This window comes from Chiloscyllium punctatum, unplaced genomic scaffold, assembly GCF_047496795.1.
Source record: "Chiloscyllium punctatum isolate Juve2018m unplaced genomic scaffold, sChiPun1.3 scaffold_816, whole genome shotgun sequence".
In the NCBI taxonomy this organism is placed as follows: domain Eukaryota; kingdom Metazoa; phylum Chordata; class Chondrichthyes; order Orectolobiformes; family Hemiscylliidae; genus Chiloscyllium; species Chiloscyllium punctatum.
Genome location: NW_027310550.1, coordinates 7,501 through 22,500, shown reverse-complemented (window position 1 = coordinate 22,500; position 15,000 = coordinate 7,501).

The window sequence follows — 15,000 nt, the reverse complement described above, 5'->3', positions numbered from 1 at the left end:
CTGCGTGACAAGCACCGCAGGGCGGCAGAGCCATCGCACTTGGCCGGGTGGCAGAGGAGGACCCGACTATTCACAGATAGCGGCCCAACGACTCCCAGAGCCGGTCGTGCGGTGCGCGAGGTCTGCTCTCTTCACAAGAGGCTTTATTAGGGAGTGCTAAGGCAAGGTTCTGTGCCCTCCACCCTCATCGCAACACCCATGGGAGCCTCCGGTCGTCAATAGACCGCCGCACCGGCCTCTGACTGACTCTCAGAATGGACGGAAAGAGCCGGGTAAGCCTTTCAAAAGATTCGACCACGTGCCGAAAACTTTAGACTTCCGTGAGCTCTCCGGCTTGCACCGAGACCCGAAGTCGACGTGCTAAGCACCACGGGACCCCTTTCGCCTGCAGGTCCCGAGCCGCCTTTATTTGCTGTTACGAGCATCGTGTGCCCCATACCTGCGTGACGAGCACCGCAGGGCGGCAGAGCCATCGCACTTGGCCGGGTGGCAGAGGAGGACCAGACTATTCACAGATAGCGGCCCAACGACTCCCAGAGCCGGTCGTGCGGCGCGCGAGGTCTGCTCTCTTCACAAGAGGCTTTATTAGGGAGTGCTAAGGCAAGGTTCTGTGCCCTCCACCCTCATCGCAACACCCATGGGAGCCTCCGGTCGTCAATAGACCGCCGCACCGGCCTCTGACTGACTCTCAGAATGGACGGAAAGAGCCGGGTAAGCCTTTCAAAAGATTCGACCACGTGCCGAAAACTTTAGACTTCCGTGAGCTCTCCGGCTTGCACCGAGACCCGAAGTCGACGTGCTAAGCACCACGGGACCCCTTTCGCCTGCAGGTCCCGAGCCGCCTTTATTTGCTGTTACGAGCATCGTGTGCCCCATACCTGCGTGACGAGCACCGCAGGGCGGCAGAGCCATCGCACTTGGCCGGGTGGCAGAGGAGGACCAGACTATTCACAGATAGCGGCCCAACGACTCCCAGAGCCGGTCGTGCGGCGCGCGAGGTCTGCTCTCATCACAAGAGGCTTTAGGGAGTGCTCAGGCAAGGGTCAGCCCGCAGCCTTCCTGGCAACACCCAGGGGAACCAGGCCACTCGCGTCTCTCGCCTTCATTTTCGACACGAGCGCCTGCGGAGGGCCACCACCCCCTCCGATTGTCAAGAGACCTCCGCACCGGCCTCTGACTTACTCTCAGAATGGACGGAAAGAGCCGGGTAAGCCTTTGAAAAGATTCGACCACGTGCCGAAAACTTTAGACTTCCGTGAGCTCTCCGGCTTGCACCGAGACCCGAAGTCGACGTGCTTAGCACCACGGGACCCCTTTCGCCTGCAGGTCCCGAGCCGCCTTTTATTTTTGTTACGAGTATCGTGTTCCCCAAACCTGGGTGACGAGCACCGCAGGGCGGCAGAGCCATCGCGCTTGTCCGGGTGGCAGAGGAGGACCAGACTATTCACAAATAGCGGCCCAACGACTCCCAGAGCCGGTCGTGCGGCAGGCGAGGTCTGCTCTCATCACAAGAGGCTTTAGGGAGTGCTCAGGCAACGGTCAGCCCGCAGCCTTCTTGGCAACACCCAAGGGAACCAGGCCACTCGCGTCTCTCGCCTTCATTTTGGACACGAGCGCCTGTGGAGGGACGGCCGGAGTCAACGTGGGGTTTGCCCGCCCTCCAATAGTGTCAAAAGACCGCCGCACAAGTCTCTGACTGACTCTTAGAACAGACAGAAAGAGTTTGTCAAATCTGTCAAAAAATTGACAAAGTGTCAAAAATTCGACTTCCAAGAGCTCTCCGGCATGCACTCATACCTGTCATTAAAGTGCTATGCCCGTGGAACCGTTTTTCGGATGCCTTTCAGAACGGTCCCGCGCCGCCATTTTGTTCTAAAAATCGTGTTCCCATATATCTCCGGGTACCCCGCCAACCTCACTGCGGAAAAACTACAAGTGGCACTGAATGGGTCTGAATTCCAAATTTGACTGCATCGGTCTGGAACTCGGTCCGGTCAAAACCGTTTGGATTTTTCTCGGTCCGGACTTCCGCGACAGACAAAGTTAAAGTTTTCGGGCTGCAGGCACAAAACGACAGCTGGCCATTTGCCGGGCTCAATTCACCCAATTCCTCCGGCACTTCGGAGCACATGTTCGGTGTAAGTTTGCGAATCTTTCCCGATGCTGCAGCATTTTCCTCCGCTGACACTTAGAATATTTTTCACACTTTGCTGAAAATTTTTCTAAGTGTTTTTTTCCAAGTTTTCCTGGTTACTGATTTCTTCTTTTTAAACATTTTTCTAAGTTTTTCTGGTTACTGATTTCTTCTTTTTAAACATTTTTCGCAGTTTGTCTGGTTACTGATTTCTTCTTTTTAAACATTTTTCGCCGTTTTTCTGGTTACTGATTTCTTCTTTTTAAACATTTTTCGCCGTTTTTCTGGTTACTCATTTCTTCTTTTTAAACATTTTTCTAAGTTTTTCTGGTTACTGATTTCTTCTTTTTAAACATTTTTCTAAGTTTTTCTGGTTACTCATTTCTTCTTTTTAAACATTTTTCTAAGTTTTTCTGGTTACTCACTTCTTCTTTTTAAACATTTTTCTAAGTTTTTCTGGTTACTGATTTCTTCTTTTTAAACATTTTTCGCCGTTTTTCTGGTTACTGACTTCTTCTTTTTAAACATTTTTCGCAGTTTGTCTGGTTACTGATTTCTTCTTTTTAAACATTTTTCTAAGTTTTTCTGGTTACTCACTTCTTCTTTTTAAACATTTTTCTAAGTTTTCCTGGTTACTGATTTCTTCTTTTTAAACATTTTTCGCAGTTTGTCTGGTTACTGATTTCTTCTTTTTAAACATTTTTCGCAGTTTTTCTGGTTACTGATTTCTTCTTTTTAAACATTTTTCTAAGTTTTTCTGGTTACTGATTTCTTCTTTTTAAACATTTTTCTAAGTTTTTCTGGTTACTCATTTCTTCTTTTTAAACATTTTTCTAAGTTTTTCTGGTTACTGACTTCTTCTTTTTAAACATTTTTCGCAGTTTGTCTGGTTACTGATTTCTTCTTTTTAAACATTTTTCGCCGTTTTTCTGGTTACTGATTTCTTCTTTTTAAACATTTTTCTAAGTTTTTCTGGTTACTCACTTCTTCTTTTTAAACATTTTTCTAAGTTTTCCTGGTTACTGATTTCTTCTTTTTAAACATTTTTCTAAGTTTTTCTGGTTACTGATTTCTTCTTTTTAAACATTTTTCTAAGTTTTTCTGGTTACTGATTTCTTCTTTTTAAACATTTTTCGCAGTTTGTCTGGTTAATGATTTCTTCTTTTTAAACATTTTTCTAAGTTTGTCTGGTTACTGATTTCTTCTTTTTAAACATTTTTCTAAGTTTTTCTGGTTACTCACTTCTTCTTTTTAAACATTTTTCTAAGTTTTCCTGGTTACTCATTTCTTCTTTTTAAACATTTTTCGCAGTTTTTCTGGTTACTGATTTCTTCTTTTTAAACATTTTTCTAAGTTTTCCTGGTTACTGATTTCTTCTTTTTAAACATTTTTCTAAGTTTTTCTGGTTACTGATTTCTTCTTTTTAAACATTTTTCTAAGTTTTTCTGGTTACTGATTTCTTCTTTTTAAACATTTTTCTAAGTTTTTCTGGTTACTCACTTCTTCTTTTTAAACATTTTTCTAAGTTTTTCTGGTTACTCACTTCTTCTTTTGAAACATTTTTCTAAGTTTTTCTGGTTACTGATTTCTTCTTTTTAAACATTTTTCTAAGTTTTTCTGGTTACTGATTTCTTCTTTTTAAACATTTTTCGCAGTTTGTCTGGTTACTGATTTCTTCTTTTTAAACATTTTTCGCCGTTTTTCTGGTTACTGATTTCTTCTTTTTAAACATTTTTCTAAGTTTTTCTGGTTACTCACTTCTTCTTTTTAAACATTTTTCTAAGTTTTTCTGGTTACTGATTTCTTCTTTTTAAACATTTTTCGCAGTTTTTCTGGTTACTGATTTCTTCTTTTTAAACATTTTTCTAAGTTTTTCTGGTTACTGATTTCTTCTTTTTAAACATTTTTCTAAGTTTTTCTGGTTACTCACTTCTTCTTTTTAAACATTTTTCTAAGTTTTCCTGGTTACTGATTTCTTCTTTTTAAACATTTTTCGCAGTTTGTCTGGTTACTGATTTCTTCTTTTTAAACATTTTTCGCAGTTTTTCTGGTTACTGATTTCTTCTTTTTAAACATTTTTCTAAGTTTTTCTGGTTACTGATTTCTTCTTTTTAAACATTTTTCTAAGTTTTTCTGGTTACTGATTTCTTCTTTTTAAACATTTTTCTAAGTTTTTCTGGTTACTCACTTCTTCTTTTTAAACATTTTTCTAAGTTTTTCTGGTTACTCACTTCTTCTTTTGAAACATTTTTCTAAGTTTTTCTGGTTACTGATTTCTTCTTTTTAAACATTTTTCGCCGTTTTTCTGGTTACTGATTTCTTCTTTTTAAACATTTTTCTAAGTTTTTCTGGTTACTCACTTCTTCTTTTTAAACATTTTTCTAAGTTTTTCTGGTTACTCACTTCTTCTTTTTAAACATTTTTCTAAGTTTTTCTGGTTACTGATTTCTTCTTTTTAAACATTTTTCGCAGTTTTTCTGGTTACTGATTTCTTCTTTTTAAACATTTTTCTAAGTTTTTCTGGTTACTGATTTCTTCTTTTTAAACATTTTTCTAAGTTTTTCTGGTTACTCACTTCTTCTTTTTAAACATTTTTCTAAGTTTTCCTGGTTACTGATTTCTTCTTTTTAAACATTTTTCGCAGTTTGTCTGGTTACTGATTTCTTCTTTTTAAACATTTTTCGCAGTTTTTCTGGTTACTGATTTCTTCTTTTTAAACATTTTTCTAAGTTTTTCTGGTTACTGATTTCTTCTTTTTAAACATTTTTCTAAGTTTTTCTGGTTACTCACTTCTTCTTTTTAAACATTTTTCTAAGTTTTTCTGGTTACTCACTTCTTCTTTTGAAACATTTTTCTAAGTTTTTCTGGTTACTGATTTCTTCTTTTTAAACATTTTTCGCAGTTTGTCTGGTTACTGATTTCTTCTTTTTAAACATTTTTCGCCGTTTTTCTGGTTACTGATTTCTTCTTTTTAAACATTTTTCTAAGTTTTTCTGGTTACTCACTTCTTCTTTTTAAACATTTTTCTAAGTTTTTCTGGTTACTGATTTCTTCTTTTTAAACATTTTTCGCAGTTTTTCTGGTTACTGATTTCTTCTTTTTAAACATTTTTCTAAGTTTTTCTGGTTACTGATTTCTTCTTTTTAAACATTTTTCTAAGTTTTTCTGGTTACTGACTTCTTCTTTTTAAACATTTTTCTAAGTTTTCCTGGTTACTGATTTCTTCTTTTTAAACATTTTTCGCAGTTTGTCTGGTTACTGATTTCTTCTTTTTAAACATTTTTCGCAGTTTTTCTGGTTACTGATTTCTTCTTTTTAAACATTTTTCTAAGTTTTTCTGGTTACTGATTTCTTCTTTTTAAACATTTTTCTAAGTTTTTCTGGTTACTCACTTCTTCTTTTTAAACATTTTTCTAAGTTTTTCTGGTTACTCACTTCTTCTTTTGAAACATTTTTCTAAGTTTTTCTGGTTACTGATTTCTTCTTTTTAAACATTTTTCTAAGTTTTTCTGGTTACTGATTTCTTCTTTTTAAACATTTTTCGCAGTTTGTCTGGTTACTGATTTCTTCTTTTTAAACATTTTTCGCCGTTTTTCTGGTTACTGATTTCTTCTTTTTAAACATTTTTCTAAGTTTTTCTGGTTACTCACTTCTTCTTTTTAAACATTTTTCTAAGTTTTTCTGGTTACTGATTTCTTCTTTTTAAACATTTTTCGCAGTTTTTCTGGTTACTGATTTCTTCTTTTTAAACATTTTTCTAAGTTTTTCTGGTTACTGATTTCTTCTTTTTAAACATTTTTCTAAGTTTTTCTGGTTACTCACTTCTTCTTTTTAAACATTTTTCTAAGTTTTCCTGGTTACTGATTTCTTCTTTTTAAACATTTTTCGCAGTTTGTCTGGTTACTGATTTCTTCTTTTTAAACATTTTTCGCAGTTTTTCTGGTTACTGATTTCTTCTTTTTAAACATTTTTCTAAGTTTTTCTGGTTACTCACTTCTTCTTTTATAACATTTTTCTAAGTTTTCCTGGTTACTGATTTCTTCTTTTTAAACATTTTTCTAAGTTTTCCTGGTTACTGATTTCTTCTTTTTAAACATTTTTCTAAGTTTTTCTGGTTACTCATTTCTTCTTTTTAAACATTTTTCGCAGTTTTTCTGGTTACTGATTTCTTCTTTTTAAACATTTTCCTAAGTTTTCCTGGTTACTGATTTCTTCTTTTTAAACATTTTTCTAAGTTTTCCTGGTTACTCATTTCTTCTTTTTGATCATTTTTCTAAGTTTTCCTGGTTACTGATTTCTTCGTTTTGAACATTTTTCTAAGTTTTCCTGGTTACTCACTTCTTCTTTTCAAACATTTTTCTTCGTTTTTCTGTTTACTCATTTAGCACTTTCAGGCACTTTCCGATCATTTCCTCGTTCCCGATTTCACCCTTTAAAACGCTTTCGGGCATTTCCCTAAGTTTTGCGGTTCACTCGTTTGGGACTCACTGACACCTTCTCTAGCTTCCCTGCTCACTTTTTTCGTACTGTTGAGAAAATTCGAACCCTTTCCTTAACTATGCCGGTTACTGACTTCACCGCTTCAGACCCTTGTCCCCGTAATGAAAGATACCATTTCCCACCGTGGGAAATGCACGAAAATCGGACTGAACACGGGGGAGGCTCCCCCCTCGAAGGCGAGACCGTCGGCAGAACCGCCGGGTCAAACCCGGCTGAGCTACCCGGCTTACAAGTCTCAAAGTCGGTATGAGCAGTCACGTCCACCCCCATTCCCTTTTGGACCACTTCCCACGGTTCCAAATGCATGAAAATCGGCCTGTACACGGGGGAGGCACCCGCCTCGAAGACGAGACCGTCGGCAGAACCGCCGGGTCAAACCCGGCTGAGCTACCCGGCTCGGAAGCGCCAAAGTCGGGTTGAGCAGTCACATTCACTCCCATCCCCTTTTGGGCAACTTCCCACGGTTGGAAATGCATGGAAATCGGACTGAACACGGGGGAGGCTCCCCCCTCGAAGGCGAGACCGTCGGCAGAACCGCCGGATCAAACCCGGCTGAGCTACCCGGCTTACAAGTCTCAAAGTCGGTATGAGCAGACACGTCCACCCCCATTCCCTTTTGGACCACTTCCCACGGTTCGAAATGCATGAAAATCGGCCTGTATACGGGGGAGGCACCCGCCTCGAAGACGAGACCGTCGGCAGAACCGCCGGGTCAAACCCGGCTGAGCTACCCGGCTCGGAAGCGCCAAAGTCGGGTTGAGCAGTCACATTCACTCCCATCCCCTTTTGGGCAACTTCCCACGGTTGGAAATGCATGGAAATCGGACTGAACACGGGGGAGGCTCCCCCCTCGAAGGCGAGACCGTCGGCAGAACCGCCGGATCAAACCCGGCTGAGCTACCCGGCTTACAAGTCTCAAAGTCGGTATGAGCAGACACGTCCACCCCCATTCCCTTTTGGACCACTTCCCACGGTTCGAAATGCATGAAAATCGGCCTGTATACGGGGGAGGCACCCGCCTCGAAGACGAGACCGTCGGCAGAACCGCCGGGTCAAACCCGGCCGGGCTACCCGGGTTAGAAGCCCTAGAGTCGGGTTGAGCAGTCACAATCACTCCCATCCCCTTTTGAACCTGTTCCCACCGTTGGAAATGCACGAAAATCGGCCTGTACACGGGGGAGGCTCCCCCCTCGAAGGCGAGACCGTCGGCAGAACCGCCGGGTCAAACCCGGCTGAGCTACCCGGCTTACAAGTCTCGAAGTCGGGTTGAGCAGTCACATTCACTCCCATCGACTTTTGGGCAACTTCCCACCGTTGCAAATGCATGAAAATCGGCCTGTACACGGGGGAGGCACCCGCCTCGAAGTCGAGACCGTCGGCAGAACCGCCGGGTCCAACCCGGCTGAGCTACCCGGCTTACAAGTCTCAAAGCCGGGTTGGGCAGTCACGTTCACCCCCATTCCCTTTTGGATCACTTCCCACGGTTCGAAATGCACGAAAACCGGCCTGTACACGGGGGAGGGTCCGCCCTCGAAGGCGAGACCGTCGGCAGAACCGCCGGGTCAAACCTGGCTGAGCTACCCGGCTTACAAGTCTCAAAGTCGGGTTGAGCAGTCACGTTCACTCCCATCGACTTTTAGACCACTTCCCACGGTTCGAAATGCACGAAAATCGGCCTGTACACGGGGGAGGCACCCGCCTCGAAGACGAGACCGTCGGCAGAACCGCCGGGTCAAACCCGGCCGAGCTACCCGGCTTAAAAGTCTCAAAGTCGGTATGAGCAGTCACATTCACCCCCATTCCCTTTTGGACCACTTCCCACGGTTGGAAATGCATGAAAATCGGCCTGGACACGGGGGAGGCTCCCCCCTCGATGACGAGACCGTCGGCAGAACCGCCGGAACAAACCCGGCTGAGCTACCCGGCTTACAAGTCTCAAAGTCGGTATGAGCAGACACGTCCACCCCCATTCCCTTTTGGACCACTTCCCACCGTTGGAAATGCACGAAAATCGGCCTGTACACGGGGGAGGCACCGGCCTCGAAGACGAGACCGTCGGCAGAACCGCCGGGTCAAACCCGGCTGAGCTACCCGGCTTACAAGTCTCAAAGTCGGGTTGAGCAGTCACATTCACTCCCATCGACTTTTGGGCAACTTCCCACGGTTCGAAATGCACAAGATTCGGCCTGAACACGGGGGACGCTCCCCCCTCGAAGGCGAGACCGTCGGCAGACCCGCCGGGTCAAACCCGGCTGAGCTACCCGGCTCGGAAGCGCCAAAGTCGGTATGAGCAGTCACGTTCACTCCCATCCCCTTTTGGACCGCTTCCCACGGTACGAAATGCATGAAAATCGGCCTGTACACGGGGGAGGCACCCGCCTCGAAGACGAGACCGTCGGCAGAACCGCCGGGTCAAACCCGGCTGAGCTACCCGGCTTACAAGTCTCAAAGTCGGGTTGAGCAGTCACATTCACTCCCATCGACTTTTGGGCAACTTCCCACGGTTCGAAATGCACAAAATTCGGCCTGAACACGGGGGACGCTCCCCCCTCGAAGGCGAGACCGTCGGCAGAACCGCCGGGTCAAACCCGGCTGAGCTACCCGGCTTAAAAGTCTCAAAGTCGGTATGAGCAGTCACATTCACCCCCATTCCCTTTTGGACCACTTCCCACGGTTGGAAATGCATGAAAATCGGCCTGGACACGGGGGAGGCTCCCCCCTCGATGACGAGACCGTCGGCAGAACCGCCGGAACAAACCCGGCTGAGCTACCCGGCTTACAAGTCTCAAAGTCGGTATGAGCAGACACGTCCACCCCCATTCCCTTTTGGACCACTTCCCACCGTTGGAAATGCACGAAAATCGGCCTGTACACGGGGGAGGCACCGGCCTCGAAGACGAGACCGTCGGCAGAACCGCCGGATCAAACCCGGCCGAGCTACCCGGGTTAGAAGCCTCAGAGTCGGGTTGAGCAGTCACGTCCACCCCCATTCCCTTTTGGACCACTTCCCACGGTTCGAAATGCACGAAAATCGGCCTGTACACGGGGGAGGGAGCCGCCTCGAAGACGAGACCGTCGGCAGAACCGCCGGTTCAAACCCGGCTGAGCTACCAGGCTCGGAAGCGCCAAAGTCGGGTTGAGCAGTCACATTCACTCCCATCCCCTTTTGGGCAACTTCCCACCGTTGCAAATGCATGAAAATCGGCCTGTACACGGGGGAGGGAGCCGCCTCGAAGACGAGACCGTCGGCAGAACCGCCGGATCAAACCCGGCTGAGCTACCAGGCTCGGAAGCGCCAAAGTCGGTATGAGCAGTCACATTCACTCCCATCCCCTTTTGGGCCACTTCCCACGGTTCGAAATGCACGAAAATCGGACTGAACACGGGGGAGGCTCCCCCCTCCAAAACGAGACCATCGGCAGAATCGACGGGTCAAACCCGGCCGAGCTACCCGGGTTAGAAGCCTCAAAGTCGGGTTGAGCAGTCACGTCCACCCCCATCCCCTTTTGGACCACTTCCCACGGTTCGAAATGCACGAAAATCGGCCTGTACACGGGGGAGGCACCCGCCTCGAAGACGAGACCGTCGGCAGACCCGCCGGATCAAACCCGGCCGAGCTACACGGCTTACAAGTCTCAATGTCGGTATGAGCAGTCACGTCCACCCCTATTCCCTTTTGGACCACTTCCCACGGTACGAAATGCATGAAAATCGGCCTGTACACGGGGGAGGCACCCGCCTCGAAGACGAGACCGTCGGCAGAACCGCCGGGTCAAACCCGGCTGAGCTACCCGGCTCGGAAGCGCCAAAGTCGGGTTGAGCAGTCACATTCACTCCCATCGACTTTTGGGCAACTTCCCACGGTTCGAAATGCACAAAATTCGGCCTGAACACGGGGGACGCTCCCCCCTCGAAGGCGAGACCGTCGGCAGACCCGCCGGGTCAAACCCGGCTGAGCTACCCGGCTCGGAAGCGCCAAGGTCGGTATGAGCAGTCACATTCACTCCCATCCCCTTTTGGACCGCTTCCCACGGTTTGAAATGCACGAAAATCGGCCTGTACACGGGGGAGGCTCCGCCCTCGAAGGCGAGACCGACGGCAGAACCGCCGGGTCAAACCCGGCCGGGCTACCCGGGTTAGAAGCCTCAGAGTCGGGTTGAGCAGTCACATTCACCCCCATCCCCTTTTGAACCTCTTCCCACCGTTGGAAATGCACGAAAATCGGCCTGTACACGGGGGAGGCGCCCCTCTCGAAGGCGAGACCGACGGCAGAACCGCCGGGTCAAACCCGGCCGAGCTACCCGGGTTAGAAGCCTCAGAGTCGGGTTGAGCAGTCACATTCACCCCCATTCCCTTTTGGACCACTTCCCACGGTACGAAATGCATGAAAATCGGCCTGTACACGGGGGAGGCACCCGCCTCGAAGACGAGACCGTCGGCAGAACCGCCGGGTCAAACCCGGCTGAGCTACCCGGGTCGGAAGCGCCAAGGTCGGTATGAGCAGTCACATTCACTCCCATCCCCTTTTGGACCGCTTCCCACGGTTTGAAATGCACGAAAATCGGCCTGTACACGGGGGAGGCTCCGCCCTCGAAGGCGAGACCGACGGCAGAACCGCCGGGTCAAACCCGGCCGGGCTACCCGGGTTAGAAGCCTCAGAGTCGGGTTGAGCAGTCACATTCACCCCCATCCCCTTTTGAACCTCTTCCCACCGTTGGAAATGCACGAAAATCGGCCTGTACACGGGGGAGGCCCCCCTCTCGAAGACGAGACCGTCGGCAGACCCGCCGGATCAAACCCGGCCGAGCTACACGGCTTACAAGTCTCGATGTCGGTATGAGCAGTCACGTCCACCCCCATTCCCTTTTGGACCACTTCCCACGGTACGAAATGCATGAAAATCGGCCTGTACACGGGGGAGGCACCCGCCTCGAAGACGAGACCGTCGGCAGAACCGCCGGGTCAAACCCGGCTGAGCTACCCGGCTCGGAAGCGCCAAAGTCGGGTTGAGCAGTCACATTCACTCCCATCCCCTTTTGGGCCACTTCCCACGGTTCGAAATGCATGAAAATCGGCCTGTACACGGGGGACGCTCCCCCCTCGAAGGCGAGGCCGTCGGCAGAACCGCCGGGTCAAACCCGGCTGAGCTACCCGGGTTAGATGCCTCAAAGTCGGGTTGAGCAGTCACATTCACCCCCATCCCCTTTCGGCCCCCTTCCCACGGTTGGAAATGCATGAAAATCGGCCTGTACACGGTGGGCGCTCCCCCCTCGAAGGTGAGACCTTCGGCAGAACCGCCGGGTCAAATCCTGCCGAGCTACCCGCGTTAGAGGTCTCAATGTCGGCTTCAGCAGTCACATTCAATCCCATTCCCGTTTGGACCTCTTCCCGCCGATGGAAATGCACAAAATTCGGCCTGAACACGCGGGACGCTCCCCCCTCGAAGGCGAGACCGTCGCCAGAACCGCCGGGTCAAATCCGGCTGAGCTACCCGCGTTACAGGTCTCAAAGTCGGGTTGAGCAGTCACGTTCACCCCCATCCCCTTTCGGACCCCTTCCCACGGTTGGAAATGCATGAAAATCGGCCTGTACACGGTGGGCGCTCCCCCCTCGAAGGTGAGACCTTCGGCAGAACCGCCGGGTCAAATCCGGCCGAGCTACCCGCGTTAGAGGTCTCAATGTCGGCTTCAGCAGTCACATTCAATCCCATTCCCGTTTGGACCTCTTCCCGCCGATGGAAATGCACAAAATTCGGCCTGAACACGCGGGAGGCTCCCCCCTCGAAGGTGAGACCTTCGGCAGAACCGCCGGGTCAAATCCGGCCGAGCTACCCGCGTTAGAGGTCTCAATGTCGGCTTCAGCAGTCACATTCAATCCCATTCCCGTTTGGACCTCTTCCCGCCGATGGAAATGCACAAAATTCGGCCTGAACACGCGGGACGCTCCCCCCTCGAAGGCGAGACCGTCGCCAGAACCGCCGGGTCAAATCCGGCCGAGCTACCCGCGTTAGAGGTCTCAATGTCGGCTTCAGCAGTCACATTCAATCCCATTCCCTTTTGGAACACTTCCCGCCGTTAACAATGCACGATATTCGGCCTGAACACGCGGGACGCTCCCCCCTCGAAGGTGAGACCTTCGGCAGAACCGCCGGGTCAAATCCTGCCGAGCTACCCGCGTTAGAGGTCTCAATGTCGGCTTCAGCAGTCACATTCAATCCCATTCCCGTTTGGACCTCTTCCCGCCGATGGAAATGCACAAAATTCGGCCTGAACACGCGGGGCGCTCCCCCCTCGAAGGCGAGACCGTCGCCAGAACCGCCGGGTCAAATCCGGCTGAGCTACCCGCGTTACAGGTCTCAAAGTCGGCTTCAGCAGTCACATTCAATCCCATTCCCTTTTGGAACACTTCCCGCCGTTAACAATGCACGATATTCGGACTGAACACGGGGGCCGGTCCGCCCTCGAAGTCAACACCGTCCGCAGAACCGCCGGGGCAAATCCGGCTGAGCTACCCCGCCCCCGAACACTCAAAGTCCCTCTGAAGCCTTGCATTCGCCTCCTTGGAAAATTGACGTCAAACATTACCAAAATCGGGGGCACGAGCACTAAAGCTAAGTCTCACCCTTTCCCTATCCCTAACCAGGAACCGAACGCCCACCCTCAGCCTCACACCAACGCCGGTGCCACTCCAGACAGACACACCCTTCAAAACCACACCCATCCGGCCATGCAACTCAAAAAGGGTCCAAATTCAGAAACACCCCCTTCAAAAGGCACTCCATCCTCGGCCACACCACCGGGACATGCTCCCCTCGGCGATAATTAAGCCCCCACCACTATTTGAAGCCAACCGCAGCCGCAACTCGAACGGAGAAATCAGTAACCAATTCAAAAATGCGCTTGGTTACTGATTTCTACTGAGCCGAAAAAATTCTAAGTGTCGGTGGTTACTGATTTATACCAACCCGAAAATATTCTAAGTGTCGGTGGTTACTGATTTATACCAACCCGAAAAAATTCTAAGTGTCAGTGGTTACTGATTTATACCAACTCGAAAAAATTCTAAGTGTCAGTGGTTACTGATTTATACCAACCCGAAAATATTCTAAGTGTCAGTGGTTACTGATTTGTACCGACCCGAAAATATTCTAAGTGTCAGTGGTTACTGATTTATACCAACCCGAAAAAATTCTAAGTGTCAGTGGTTACTGATTTATACCAAGTCGAAAAAATTCTAAGTGTCAGTGGTTACTGATTTATACCAACCCGAAAATATTCTAAGTGTCAGTGGTTACTGATTTATACCAACTCGAAAAAATTCTAAGTGTCAGTGGTTACTGATTTATACCGACCCGAAAAAATTCTAAGTGTCAGTGGTTACTGATTTATACCAACTCGAAAATATTCTAAGTGTCGGTGGTTACTGATTTATACCAACCCGAAAAAATTCTAAGTGTCAGTGGTTACTGATTTATACCAACTCGAAAAAATTCTAAGTGTCGGTGGTTACTGATTTATACCAACTCGAAAATATTCTAAGTGTCGGTGGTTACTGATTTATACCAACCCGAAAATATTCTAAGTGTCAGTGGTTACTGATTTATACCAACTCGAAAAAATTCTAAGTGTCAGTGGTTACTGATTTATACCAACTCGAAAATATTCTAAGTGTCGGTGGTTACTGATTTATACCAACCCGAAAATATTCTAAGTGTCAGTGGTTACTGATTTGTACCGACCCGAAAAAATTCTAAGTGTCAGTGGTTACTGATTTATACCAACCCGAAAATATTCTAAGTGTCGGTGGTTACTGATTTATACCAACCCGAAAATATTCTAAGTGTCAGTGGTTACTGATTTATACCAACTCGAAAAAATTCTAAGTGTCAGTGGTTACTGATTTATACCAACTCGAAAATATTCTAAGTGTCAGTGGTTACTGATTTGTACCAACCCGAAAATATTCTAAGTGTCGGTGGTTACTGATTTATACCAACCCGAAAATATTCTAAGTGTCAGTGGTTACTGATTTATACCAACTCGAAAATATTCTAAGTGTCGGTGGTTACTGATTTATACCAACCCGAAAATATTCTAAGTGTCAGTGGTTACTGATTTATACCAAGTCGAAAATATTCTAAGTGTCAGTGGTTACTGATTTATACCAACTCGAAAAAATTCTAAGTGTCAGTGGTTACTGATTTATACCAACTCGAAAATATTCTAAGTGTCGGTGGTTACTGATTTATACCAACCCGAAAATATTCTAAGTGTCAGTGGTTACTGATTTATACCAACTCGAAAAAATTCTAAGTGTCAGTGGTTACTGATTTATACCAACTCGAAAATATTCTAAGTGTCGGTGGT